The following is a 15142-nucleotide window of genomic DNA, read 5'->3' as shown; positions in this document are numbered from 1 at the left end:
TGGGCCTTTCAACGAGAGTCCACACTTGGTTTCTCTCGAAGTTGTTGAGCTCTTCTTGCATGGCCAAGACCCAGTCCTCATCCGCCAACGCCTTCTCTACCTTATCTGGTTCAATGGAAGACACAAAAGAGAAATGTTGACAGAAACTTGCTAAATGTGAACGTGTCAACACTCCCTTTCGAAGACTTCCAAGGATGTTGTCGGCAGGATGATCTCTTTGAATTGTTTGGCGTAGTGTTGGATGCTCAACACTGTCTTGTTCTTCATCTAACTCTTCATCAGCTTCAAGCTCAAAAACTGGTGCAAGATCCAGCCCATGAGGTGTTGAGGAAGTTGCTGCTGCTGAGGGAGGGGCGGCACTGCCACCCTGGACAGCCTCACTGCCGCCCTGTTGCTGAGCAGCAGGTGTGGCTGACACATTTGCATCGAGTGCATCAGCGGAAGACTTGTCAGCAGCATCTTGGGGATCCTCCTGAGCAGTGGCTTTTTCTTCTTGTGGCCTTATGTCACCAAGAGCCAATTGCTTGATTGCCTCACATGGTGGATCCTCCTTTCCTGCAACACTTTCATCAATATGCTCTACTTGAGAGCCGTTAGACTCATCAAATGAGACGTCTACTGCAACTTCAACTCTACCAGAGGTTTTGTTGTAGATGCGGTAGGCATGCTCATTTGATCCATAACCAAGAAGAATGCCTTCATCAACTTTAGGTGCAAACTTAGAGGTTTTGGGCCTTTTATTGAGTATGAAACACTTGCACCCAAACACTCTAAAGTATGACACCCTTGGTTTGTTACCGGTTAGCAGCTCATATGAAGTCTTCTTGAGTTTCTTGTGTAGGTAGAGACGGTTGATTGCATGGCAAGCGGTGTTGATTGCTTCGCACCAAAATAGGTCAGAAGTCTTATACTCATCAAGCATTGTTCTTGCCATATCAATAAGTGTTCTATTCTTCCTCTCTACTACACCATTTTGCTGCGGGGTATATGGAGTTGAAAGCTCATGCTTGATGCCTTCATCATCAAGAAATTCTTCAACTTGGGTATTTTTGAACTCGCTGCCATTATCACTTCTTATTTTCTTGATGGACAGCCCAAACTCTCTTTGTGCTCTTCTCACAAAGATCTTTACTTTCTCTTGTACCGGAGATTTCTCAAAGACAAAGAATACCCAAGTGAAGCGAGAATAATCATCAACAATAACTAATCCATATTTGTTACCCCCGATGCTTAGGTAGGCGACCGGTCCAAAGAGGTCCATATGTATCAATTCCAATGGTTGAGTGGTCGTCATGATACTCTTTGGTGGGTGTGGTACACCTACTTGTTTCCCGGCTTGGCAAGCACCACATATCCTGTCTTTCTCAAATTCAACATTTGTTAGTCCAATGATGTGGTTGTCCTTTTGGAGTTTGGCCAAGTTCCTCATGCCAACATGTGCTAGATGGCGATGCCATAACCAGCCCACGCTAGATTTTGCCATTAAACAGGTCTCAAGCTTGGCCTTACCTTTGTTGAAATCAACTAGGTAAAGCTTGCCCTTCAAGCGACCCGTAAAGACAATAGAGGAATCCTCCCTCTTAAAGACTTCCACACCTTTCTCCGTAAAGAGACAATTGTAACCAGCCTCACACAATTGTGAAACTGATAACAAGTTGTATCCCAACGGATCCACATGCAAGACATTTGAAATGGAAGAATTTGTTGTGATAGCAACCTTACCAAGACCGACAACTTCCCCCTTGGAGTTATCACCAAATATGATAGATTCTTTTGAATTTGTAGTTGGGGAATACGTTGAGAACATACTCTTCTCTCCGGTCATATGATTTGTACAGCCGCTGTCAAGCACCCAACTTGACCCACCGGAGGAGTATGCGTGCAAAACAAGTTTAGTTCCTTGGTTTAGGTCCCCAATCTTTCTTGGGGCCTTGCATGTTAGTCACAAAAATTTTAGGAACCCAAATGGAAGTGTTAAGATACACATTTCTGCCCTTGCCAACATATTTGGCAATCACTTCCCCTTTGCTGTTATTTTTCAACACAAAGGAAGTATTCACAATTGGGCTTTGTGTCTTTGCCTTTGGTTGATAGAAGCTTTTCTTTGGAGTCCTCCTGTTTTGCTTTCTGGGTTGCTGGGACTCCCCCTGAGACTGGCATACCTTCTTTTGTGCTTTCACAGGCTCAGGTTTGAGGTTGGTAGCCTTCCCTTGTCTGGGGAGGGCGGCACTGCCGCCCTTCAGGGCCTCACTGCTGCCCTTGGCTGGCCAGTGGGCTCGGGGCTGCTTTTGTGCCCCCTTCTGTGCAGGCTGCTCTGCACCAACCTTACCTTTGCTCGTGAATTTAACACATTCAATACCATTCACCAGATCTCTTCCATTGGTCTTTCCTCCTTTAGTGTGGCCAAGTCCATCCTTGACTTTGGGATTTCTCCCATCCTTGTAGTTTGGCCTATTTTGCTGAACTTCTTTACCTTGTGGTTTGTTCTCACACTTGGTGTTCAACAAATGTGTGAGCCTTGTGATCTCCTTTTTCATAGCCTCCATGTTTGCAAGATTTGTGGAATACATGTTTAAGTCAGGATTATTGCATTTTCCACAACTTTCACTAATGGAGGGAGTACTAGTCTCATTTGACTTAGAGGACTGTGAGGTACTTTCCCAAAGAAGATTGTATTGCTGCTCAAGACCTTTATGCTTTTCATCTAAGCCATAATACTTTTGCTTGAGTGCATCTACTTCCTTCTTTGTGAGAGTGTGGCTTTCTTTTTCTTTCTTTATACTTTTCTTTAGTGCAGCCACCTCACTCTCCAATGAGTCAATTTCTTTAATTTGAGCCAGATTTTTCTTAGCTTGCTCCTTGATGTCATCATTTCTTAAATCAATTTCATTATTGAGATCTAGTACTTCCTTCATTAGCCTAGAGATGTAGACTTTAGTTTTATGATCACACTTTTTAGTCATTTCATTAAATTCATCATCACTAGAGTCATCTTCACTAGAGGAGTCACTTAGTTCACTGCTAGAGATTTCTTTGGGGATTGGAGAGGATTTGGATTTGGTTTGTACCTTCCCACCCTTTGCCATAAGACAAATGTGGGGGCTGCCATTTTGCTCATCATCGGTCATGTTGTCGAAGAGTCTTGGTGAAGATGTTGACTTGAGGATAGCCATGGTAGCCACCTTCTCATCTCCACTTGAGATCTCTTGAGTTGAGTCCCATTCATGCCCGATATGTGCTTCTCCAACCCTCTTGTAATTTCTCTTGTTGTCATGCCTTTGTTCCTTCTTTTTCTTTGCCTCTGGACATTCTGCAACAAGATGCTCGGTGCTGCCACAGTTAAAGCACAATCTCTTCTTCTTGTTTTGGAACTTCCTTGGAGTGAACTTGAATCCATGTTGCTTCAGCCCTCGTCTATGCTTGCTTATGAAGAGAGCAATATCATCTATCTTCTCATAATCACCGTCATCACCATCACTATCACTAGAGGATGAAGATGGATCACATTCTTGAACTTGCTTTGCTTTCTTGAGCTGACTTGTTGATACTTGCTTGCTGCTCTTGGATTTGCTGCAGCCACCTTGCTTGTTTGATTGCTTTGCCTTGAGTGCTATATCATTGACCTTCATGCCTTCTAACTTGGCTTGCAGCTCGCCAAGCTTTCTTCTCTCATTAGCCTCTTCTCTTTGCATGTCAAAAGTCAACAATCTTCCAAGCACATCACTTGGGGTGAAGTGCTCGAAATTCTTCTTGTCTCTAATGAGAGTGACCACGGTCTCATTCCTCGGTGAGTATGCTTCCAACATTACCTTCACAACTTTATGGTCATCAAGGTCACCACCATAGCCTCTAATTTTTCCAACTAGCACCATCAACCTATCAAACATTTCTTGTGGCCCTTCATCACCAACAATCACAAACCTATTGAGCTTGGCCATCATCAAATCAATTTTGGCCTTCCTCACTTTGTCAACACCTTCATGAGCTAAAACCAAAGTATCCCAAATTTGCTTGGCCACATTCACATTCATCACCCGGTTGTACTCATTTCCATTGAGAGCACTAAGAAGAATGCTTGTGGCTTGATTATTGAAATGGACAGCAATCATTTCTTCATTTGTTGGATTCTCTAGATCTGCGGGTTCCTGAAATCCATCACAAACAACATCCCAAAGACCAGGGTGAAGAGCTCCAAGATAGCGACTCATCAAATGCTTCCACTTAGCAAAGTCGGTCCCATCGAAATGAGGCAACTTGCCAGCGGGCACGTTGACAAGACACTTCTTGTCTCGGTTAGACAAATAAGAATAGTTAAAGGATACAGCGGAGTATTTCTTTTTGTTGCTGTTGTCCTCCTTCGTTGATTTGCCCTTCTTGTCCTTCTTAGAGCGGTTATATGATTCATCATCATCACCATCATCCGTACTAGATGATAGCTCACTTGATGATGCATCATACACCTCCTTTTCTTTCTTCTTCTCTTCTTCTTTCTTTGCTGCCCTTCTTTTGGCTCGCTCTTCTCTTTTGGCTTTTCTTTCTTCTTTTCTCTTCTTCTTGGTAGCAAGCTTTTCATCTTCTTTTCTTTTTGCTTTAGCTTCTCTTCTTGCTTGCCTCCTTTGCCTTCTCTCGGGGTCGGTAGTCATACCACTATCAGGCTTGAGGGTGGAGTTGCTGGCTGTTGAGACTGATAGCTCACTGCTATCACTCTCAACCAGCACATCCTCAGCTTGTGCAGCTGGAATAGACTTATCCTTTGCCCCCAAGCTTCCTGCAACTTCCATACTTCACGCGGTGAAGCGTATACGAAGCAACACAGCTCTGATACCACTTGTAGGATCTCTGGACGTACAGGAAGTGGCCTAGAGGGGGGGTGAATAGGCCTGTTCAAACTTTTTCAGCAAAGTGTATCAGTCACACAGGCAAGGGCGGCAGTGAGGCCCTCCCAGGGCGGCACTGCCGGCCTCTACAGAAAAACAGGCAGAAGCTTAATTGAAATGATTCAAAGTTTACCGAGGGAAATTTAGATCGACTAAATTTCCAAGCTTCCTGCAAGATAGTAGAGCACGAGTATGTAGCTAGAATGTGCTGGAGCCTCCCCACCAAGTAGATCGGCCTCAAATCCTAACACAAACTCATACACAAGTGAAAGCACACAAGACACACGATTTTTACCGTGGTTCAGCTGTTGCCACAACAAGGCTTGGCCTACTCCACGTTGTTGAGGCGCCCACACTAGGACCGGCTTAGCCACACAGGCTTACCTTCTCCTCGTTCTCAAAGCAAGGATTTTACCCCTTGCAAAGAGTGAAGAATGTATTAGCTGCAAGGGTAACCTTACAAACCTTCCCTTGGCTGCCACACAAGTTGGCAAGCTCTAGGGCGACGCCTAGCTGGCTAGGAGCAAGCTCCAAGAGTAACAAACTCAAGGCTGCCGGCCAAACGTGAACCAAAAGCTCTTTTTGACGCTGGGAATCAATGGATCTGCTCTCCAATCGAAGTTTGCTGCCTTTTCCCTCAAGTTTTGATGGTTGGAATCAAGGATTGGCTTGGGGGCTTGAGGAGCAACAATGGAGGGAGAGAGAAGTGAGCTCTGGTCTGTTTGCAACGGTTGGGAGCGAGGAAGATGAGCAGATTACCGTTTGAGACGGTCTGGAAGGGTATTTATACCCAGCTCTCCAACTGTCACAGGGTAGGGCGGCAGTGCCGCCCTTGCCTGAACCAGCCTGAAAACACCAAAGTGTAGAGAGAAAGATACGCTGGTTAGGCTTGGGTCTGAGGATGTTGAGGAGCTTTTGAGCCTTTGGTTCACAATTTGATCAACAAACTTGGAGTCCCTCTTTATAGTACGGCTTTTCCTATACTCAAATTCAAACCGAAAATAAATTAAACCTCCTTTGGAGCTAGGAAAGCCATCCTTTAGAAATGGGGGATCCTCCATGGTATTCAACAACCTCTTTGCTATATTCCCTGCTTGTCATCTCAGCAAAACTCATTAGTTCCCTAATTCGGTGGTCATCAACGCCAAAACCCACAATAGGCTTGATTGCACTTACAAGGGTGACAACGACGGCGACTCCGCCGCCATCTGTGCTTCCTCCCCTCTCATCCCAGGCGACGCCCGCGCCTCCTCTCTCCTGCCCACGCCCACTCCTCGGATGCGCACACACACGCGCGGCAATGGCGCCTTCCCTTGGTCGCCGGAGGCACTGGGTCCCGTCCATGGCCGTGGCAGAGACAGCCGGATCCAGCGGTGCTGGCTCCGAATCCGCCAGGGACGGCGGTGGATCCGACGAGATCTGGCCGCGGCGTGCCGCGGAATACACGCGATCCAACGCCGATGGCTTCGAATTCGCGAGATCCGGCGACCTCGGTGAAAGGTCCTAGTATGGCTAGAGGGGGTGAATAGCCTAATAAAAATTTCCTTGCAAAGCACTAGACAAATTGATTAGTACTTAAGACGGCGTAGCTCTTCTAGCACTAGCACTTCTAAGCTATGCAAGCCACCTACACAAGTAAGGTCTACACAAGGCTAGTCAACTAACACACAACAACCAAGCAAACTAATGAGCAACTAAATGGTACTAAGCTACATAAGCAATCCTATCGAATAGCTCACTAAGCACCTACACAAGTAATTCTACTAATTTAAGTACAAGAGGGGGATTGGATGGTTATAACGCCGTCGTCGAGTAGAGGTTGAACCAATCACTGGGAGGAAGACAATCAGTAGAATCACAATGAGGAACACCTCGGCAAGAGACACGACACAAGGTTTTTACCGAGGTTCACTTGTTTCCCTTGCAAGCTACGTCCTCCTGTGGCGATACTCCCAACTTGGAGATGTGCACGCACGATGGCATCAACAAGCCATACCCGCTCTCGGGTGCCGCACTATCTCACAAGATGGCTATCCCAAGCCACTCGATTTCACTAGAGTTACCAATTCACGAACTCCCGCGGAGATGGCACAAGAACCCCTCACAAATCAACCGGTGTGGCCTCGAACAATCACCAACTCGAGCTTAACCACCGTCGCTGCCTCCAAGCCGTCTACGGTGCGGGAAACACCGAAGAGTAACAAGAAATCCGCAGCAATCACGAAGAACAAGTGCCTCTAGATGCAACTCACTAAGCAAATGCACTTGATTCACTCAATCTCACTTAGAATCCTATGATCAAGTAAGGAGATGAGTGGGAGGGAGTCTCTTCAGCTCAAAAGGTGCTCAAGTATGCAAGAATGGCCAAGAGAGCCAGCCCAAGGCGGTCAACCTTCTATATATAGAGCCCCCATCAAAATCCAACCGTTACCCCCTCGGGACAGTCAACTTGCTAGCGTCGGACGCGTCCGCAGGTAGGTGCCACGCAGTTCAACGTCGCCTAGCCATTGAAGATCGCATTTGAACCACCAGCGTCCGCCTGACGACCATGAAAACAAGCACTCTGAGTTGCGTCCGACGCATGTCGGACGCGCGTTGAAGCACCGCCGGACGCGTCCGGCGCGTGCCACGTCACCTAGAGCAGCCATCAGTTAGTAGGCGCCGGACCCTGGAGTCCCTTGGACCCACGTCCGGCGCACCGCGTCGGACGCACCGACGGACGCCCCAAGCAGAAACTCCACGCAGCGCCGAAATTGAACGCGCCGGACGCTGGCTCAGCGTCTGACGCTCACCAGACCAGTGTCCGGCGTAGCGTCCGAGGCTCCTCGTCTCCAACGACTTTGTCTCCAGCGCAATAGAAAATAGGCGTCCATTTTCTCGAAAAGCGCCGAATCCCGCCTCGCAAGCGCGGCGGGAGGGAGAGAGGGACCCAAACCCAACTCTACCTGGCAAACAACCACACCCCTTGCAAATGTGCCAACGCCACCACGTGTGAACCTCCATGCACGTGCGTTGGCATTTTTGAAAACAATTTTCATCGGCAAGAGGTTAGTGCTCTAGGTTAGAATGCATATGTTCATGAGTCGACCTAGAGGCACCATTTCAACTTGATTAACCGTGACTTCCCCTCTTGATAGTACGGCCATCAATCCTAAATGAGATCACACCCTCTATGGTGTCTTGATCTCTAAATCGGAAAACCTATCTCTTGATACCTTAGCCTTGAGTCCAAGTCCTTGATCCATTCACCATGTTCAAGTCCACCTTCACTCCAAGGCCTCTGGCTTGTTGCTAATCCAAAGTTCATGCACACTTGACAAACTCATTAGCAACATTGGATGTCATCAATTATCAAAACCAAACAAGTGCTTTCACTCGGCCGTGGATCCGCGAGATCCGGCTGTGGCGGCCGCGGATCCGGTGACGGAGCGACATCCGACCATGGCTGAGCGGGATCTAGGAGGAGGGCGCCGGTGTTTCTCGCGGCGGATCCTACATGCTGCTCCTCTGGGGGATGGCGAGCTAGGGTTCCAGCAAGGGGAGCTCCTCCTCCTCCCTCTCCTCACACCAACCCAGATCTGGTGGAGCGGCGGCAGCGGCAGATCTCCTCGAGGTAGGCATGATCTCCCCCTCCTCCCGCCGATGCGCCTCGCACCCTTGTTTTGTTTCAAGTCGCTCATCTTCTATGTTTCTTCGATTGTTCGGGGGTTGTTTCTACAGGTGATCTTTGAATGTTACTGCAGTTTCATTTTCGTGATTGTCTCTTTTTTTGTTGTTTTTTACGCAATGTTTCTATTTCTATGATTCTATTGTTTCATTGATTTTATTCATCTTGTTTCATTGACCCTTTTCTTTTGAAATTAATGTTCTTCATTTTTTAATCAACAAAACAAAATTTCTTTTATGTTTCACTGAATTTATTTTTATGTTTCTTTTACATCAAATCATTTGTTTCAGTTCTTCCTTTCTTCTTTATGTTTTAGGTTTGTGTTTTTTTTTATTTCAATCGATGTGTTTCTGTGGTTTCAGTATATTTCAGAGTTTGTTTCAGATAATTTTTGTTCTTTGTTTCTTTCTATTTCAACTACATAAGTTTTTTAGATGTTTCAATTCACGTTTTAAATTGTTGCACTGGTTTTTTTCATTTGTTTCATGTGCTTGTCGCGGCAGGCGTGCGTGTCGAGGGTGTCGCGGCGGCGCGGGGGGGGGGGGGGGGGGAGGGAGGGGGGGGGGGCGTGACTGGGGTGTCCGTATCCGTGTCCCGTGCGTGTGCCGCTGGAGGGTGATGGGCCGGGCCCTGCTAGCGATGGGCGTCTTCGATCGCTAACAATTCCCTACCCCAAATCTGAAACCACGCCGGAATGACGAGCGCCGACCCGAGCCCGACCACCGTCGTGTTGGTTCCTGATGGCGTGGAAACGGGCGGGAATGGCCCGCCTCCGCGTCAGCAGAGACAAATTTAAATTTACATGGGATAATATAAAAGAAACAGGTATTGCGAGTCCATACTTCCATAATTCTTATATTTTCATAAAAATTATGTTAATTACATCTCCGAAGAGAACACCCCTGATTAAGAGTTCCAACATGAGTACATGGAAAAGAAGATTACATCATACGGCTTTCTATTACAAACTACCAAAAGGAGAACAGTAGTCTTCAATATCTTGTAGTCGCAGACGGATGTATGCACATGTCTTGCACTTGACGATATGGTCGTCTTCTTTAAGAATGACATTCATTTGTTGAGGAGCTAACATATAGTCGCTAGCTTCTCTAGCATTTTGGGAAACTATGATATGCATATATATTTAACACATGCATGCTTTTATGAATATTTGGTTACATGAGTTAAGCCATGAGACGTGGCAATTCGTTTCGACATTTCTTTGACTACTCCAACCACAACTCTCCCTTTGCTAATGGAAGTTGTTACCTTGTTGCTGGGTTGTGGGTTTCGAGGAGAACCCCACAACACGATCCCCTTACTTGGAAGTGGGAGAGTTGTGGTTGGAGCAGTCTTCATCGGTGATGCCCCCAATATGCTTGGGGCAGGAGTGGCAGACAATGGCATCATCCCTCTATCTTTGGGGTTGATGTTGATGACATCCTTGGCGAAGTCGGCTTGGGAGATGGTGCCTTTTTAGCACGAACAGGCCATTCCCCTAATGTGGTTGAGCGGAAATTTGGCGCCATTTTGGAGCTCGAGGGTGTGACGCCGTTGGGCTTGGAGGAGCTAGGAGCTACCGAGTTGGTAGGCACAGCCTTGCGCCAGCTGGTAGCACATTCATTGGCGTCTGCCATCCTTGCATTAGCAGCAGCTCTTCTTGCCCTCCGCTTGGCAGCTTTGGTCACAACAGGAGTGAAGCCTTCTGTAGGCTTGGAGTTGACTTCCTGGTCTTCAGCAGCAACAACTGGCGATGCAGCTGTGGTGTTGAGTGAACTTGCGCTGTTGGAGACTTGAGTGGGACCCATGGGAACATCGACCCAAAGGGAACCAATGCGGATGGTGATGAACTCTTGAACACGTCCGGCCATACCTTCATATAAGAAAACCATATATGAGTTTTCTTCAATGCAAATTTCTATGTGCATATAATATAATTTCATTTGACATTTTGGGTCAAAGCCATATGATGTAATCATGTTGGAACTCGAAGATGAGGGGTGAAGTATGTCCCACTAGGCGTGCCAGAATCTGATGGCGTGGAAACGGGCGGGAATGGCCCGCCTCCGCGTCAGCAGAGACAAATTTAAATTTACATGGGATAATATAAAAGAAACAGGTATTGCGAGTCCATACTTCCATGGCCCATTATCAGATATCATCCGAGCCGGAACTCCAAATCTATATATGAGGTTAGTCCTTATAAAATTTTCTACATTCTCTGCTTTGACCTCTTTTAGTGCTACAGCTTCAGCCCACTTCGAGAAGTAACCAGTCGCGGCAAGGATAAACTTGTGTCCCTTGGAGGATGGGGATTTATCGGCCCAACTACATCCATTCCCCACATTTCGAATGGCCAAGACATATTTGTTGGATGTAATGGCTCATGGGACTGATATATAAAATTACCATGTATTTGACACTCATGGCATTTCTTTGCGAATTTCATAGAATCATCAAACATTGTAGGCCAATAATAACCTAAATGTTTTAATTGGTAGTGTAATTTAGGTCCGGATTGGTGTGCGCCACACAGTCCAGAATGAACTTCTTTTAAGGCTTCGATTACTTTATGCATGTATAATTTATTGACCGTTTTCGGATCCTAGACCTTTCACTAGAATCCAAGGGCAAATATCCATGAAGCAAATAATCTAGAAAAGGTGTTCTCCAATCACCCGTCTCGATTTCACATGCTTCTATAGTGATGGCTAAAGTAGATGGTGTGTCCTCTTCTTCAGTAAGTATGGGGAGGACTCTTCGTTCTTCTACATGAACATCCATGGTTTGATCTGAATTCAATGACATACTTGCAGCTAAGCTTGCCAATGCATCTGCTTTCTCATTTTGGCTTCTTATAACATGCTGAATTTTTAGATCGACAAACATGGCCATTAGCTCTTTTGCCTTCTTAAAGTATGGCAAAAGCCCTTGCTTTTTTACCGTGTACGTTCCCAATAATTGATTAATTATTAATTGGGAATCTCTGTATACAGAGAGTGTGGTTAAGCCCATATTGTAGGCGATTTCAAGCCCAATAATTAAAGCCTCATACTCGGCAGCATTATTTGAGACCGCTGAAGTTAATGTGAAAGAATATGGGAGTATTGCTTCATCAGGTGTGACCATAATGCTCCTGCACCTGCTCCTGATTTTTGGCAAGCGCCGTCGAAATACATTTGCCATGTCGATTTAGAGACCATAATGCTGAGGACTTCCTCATCTGGTAGATCATCATCAATACGGAATTCATCTGGTATAGGATGTGCAGCTAAAAAATTAGCTAAAGCTTGACCTTTAACGGCTTTTTGAGGCACGAACACAATATCAAATTGTGAAAGGAGCATCGCCCACTTAGCCAATCTACCGGATAATGTCACTTTACTTAAAATATGCCAGAGTGGGTCAGCTCTTGAGACGAGATGTATTGTATGCTCTAGCATGTAATGGCGGAGCTTTTGAGCTGCAAATACAAGTGCTAGGCATATTTTTTCTATATCTGGGTAATTACACTCTGCCCCCAGCAGGGTGCGGCTTAAATAATATAGGGAGACTTCTTTCCCTTCATCATTGGTTCGGCCAAAAGAGCACATAATGACATCGGCATGGCTGCTGTATAAAGAATTAGCGGCCACCCTTTAATTGGTGCACAAAATATAGGAGGATTTATTAGATATTTCTTTATATCATCGAATGCATTTTGACATGCTTGATCCTATTGGAACGGGACTCCTTTTTTCATGAGCTGGGAAAAAGGTTTGCATCTCCCAGATAGATTTGAGATGAACCTCCTAATGTACGCTAAATGACCTTGGAGGCTCTTTAATTCATGCAAGTTTGTTGGTTGAGGCATGTTGACGATTGTCTTTATTTTGGTAGGATCAATCTCAATCCCACGCTTGGTGACAATAAAACCAAGGAATTTCCCTGAAGATACCCCAAAGGCGCACTTCATAGGCTTCATTTTTAATTTATGTTTTCTAAGGCACACGAACACCATTTCCAAGTGTTTTAAGTGTTCTTTCTCATGCTTTGATTTTACGACGATATCGTCTATGTAGCATTCAACAATTTCGTATAATAGTCCATGTAGAATGATGGTCATCGCACATTGGTACGTGGCGCCCGCATTTTTTAATCCGAAAGGTATCACTTTATAACAATATATGCCCTTGGGAGTGCGGAATGTTGTTAACTCTTCATCTTCTGGCGACATTTTTATTTGGCTGTAGCCAGAAAAACCATCCATGAAGGAGAATATTTCATATCCCATAGTGGCATCAATAAGGATTTCAGAGATCCGAATTGGAAATTCATCTTTTGGACATGCTTTATTTAAATCTCTAAAATCAACACATACACGTATTTCCCATTTTTCTTTTTAACAGGTACAATACTAGACACCCATTTGGGGTATTTCACTTCTCGGATGAACCCAGCAGCTATGAGTTTATCAACCTCAGCTTCTATTTGTGGGAGAAGTTCTCGACGATATCTTCTTTGTCCTTGGTTCACCGGAGGAACATCTTTTCAGATGTCCAATTTATGTACGGCCACCATTGGATCTAGGCCTGACATCTCTTCATAAGGCCAAGCAAATACATCTCTATTAGCAGAAAGAAATTTATGGTATTCTTTTTTACTTTCTTTAGATAGATGCTTGCTAATGAAGATTGGACGGGGATCATCATCCGTACCAATATTAATTTCTTCCAACTCATCAATAGTTGGTTGATTTCCATCTTCCATTTGTGGAGATGCTTCAGTAGCGTCAAGAGGCTCGGTAGAAGTCATATTAACTTCATAACCCAAACCATATTTCTCCTCTTTCAATATTTCATCTTGATGTAGAACATTAAGTTGAGCCTAGGACATCAGCTTTTCAAAAGGTGCGAGCTGCCCCCAGCCATCACATAGAGATGGACCAGTAGATATATCATATCCCATCTGTTGCATAATGTAAAGAACTTTGTCATCATATAAAGAGATAGCTAAAGTTTGATCATCTCTATTTAACAAAGTAATTTGCGTAGCCATTTTGCTTTTATTGTCCCTTTCAATTTGGGCTTGTTTTATTTTACGTTGCACCAAAGGTGGCAAGGGAGTTGGAAATGAAATACCTCTATTTTGAGAGGGCTTATTTATGACGCGAAATATTGGATCGCCTTTCTTCCTTTGATTGCTCGGTATGTATCGATATACCTTTTGGCTTGACGAGGTCTCACCAACTTCTATCTTTGGGATATTTTGTTCTAATGGCGATGTTGATTTTGGCTTTGAAATTTTATCAACAGGCTCAAAGTAGAACTTTGCATTAGCATAGAAGGATTCAGCTGTAGTGAATGGCTTTTTATCCGCAAAAATCCTTACTATGTCTCCCGAAGGGTCTTTGTATTTGATGCATTGATGGAGAGTAGATGGAATAACTTTATTTTCATGCAGCCATGGGTGACCAATGAGAGCATTATATGATGTCGCCACATCAATCACATAAAACTTTACATATGTCATGAAATTTTCAAACTTCAGAACTAGTGATATGGTACCCAATGCTTCTTGTCCTGATTGGTTGAAGCCACGAATAACAACATTTGAGTGACACAAATCTCCTTTAGAATACCCTATCCTTTTGAGAGTACGCATGGGTAACAAGTTTATGGCTGAACCACCACCAATCATTATGCAATTAATGGGAAGATCATCAATCTCGCCAAACATAAAAAGCGGTCTGTTATGCTTTTTATTTCCTAATAACAGATCCTCATCATTGAATGTGATACTTTGAGTTTGTGGTATTTTTGTTTCTGTATATGAAACCTCAACCCTATAATCTTCAGGAAATGAAAGTGCGGTAATAAATGCATTTTGCAAATCAGACGAGAGACACAGAGCATCATACACAGACAACATAGCTGGTATTTTCTTCAAGTGCGAAATTACATCATATTTGACCGACACATTAGGAACATGGTCAGCCATATCACTTGGAGTTACATTTGAGGGATTTCTTGGTTAAGGAGATGGTCTAGGCAGTTGACGGCCTGATCTAAGCTGAACTTCATCAACTTCTAATGTCTCTTCTTTGGGGAAGTGAAGAGACTCATCATCATCATCCTCAAAAACTCCGATGGGGAAAGTGTCGTACTTTTCAAGGGAGTCAGCCTCGTGCTTCTTGATATCATGGTAGAAGCATGGGCCTTCACCCTCTTCCATCATTCGTCGTAGAGCAAATCGTCTTGAGAGTTGCTGTCGACGCTCTCTTGATCCTTGGGAACTTGATGGTCCACCTTTTGGGGAGTGGATCCACCGACGGAAAGCCTTGCCTTCATGCTGGCGCTCAACTTGTTGTTTTGGATATCCTGAGAAAGACATATTAACATGCTCAGGTTTTGGCATCATATATTGATCATAAGTTGGCCACATTTTTGGAGTTGCACAACTCACCGAATCATTTTGAAAGGTGGCGACATTTGACGTAGCCGTTTTCTTCCCATTCCTCATGCTTTTTTGTACACCATCATATATGGTGCAATCATCTATGAGCTTCTGTATCAAGTTCTTGACCACAAAGCAGTCCTTAAGTGTATGACCCAGGATG

Source organism: Sorghum bicolor, chromosome 10 (genome assembly GCF_000003195.3).
Source record: "Sorghum bicolor cultivar BTx623 chromosome 10, Sorghum_bicolor_NCBIv3, whole genome shotgun sequence".
Classification (NCBI taxonomy): domain Eukaryota; kingdom Viridiplantae; phylum Streptophyta; class Magnoliopsida; order Poales; family Poaceae; genus Sorghum; species Sorghum bicolor.
This window is presented reverse-complemented; position numbering follows the sequence as displayed.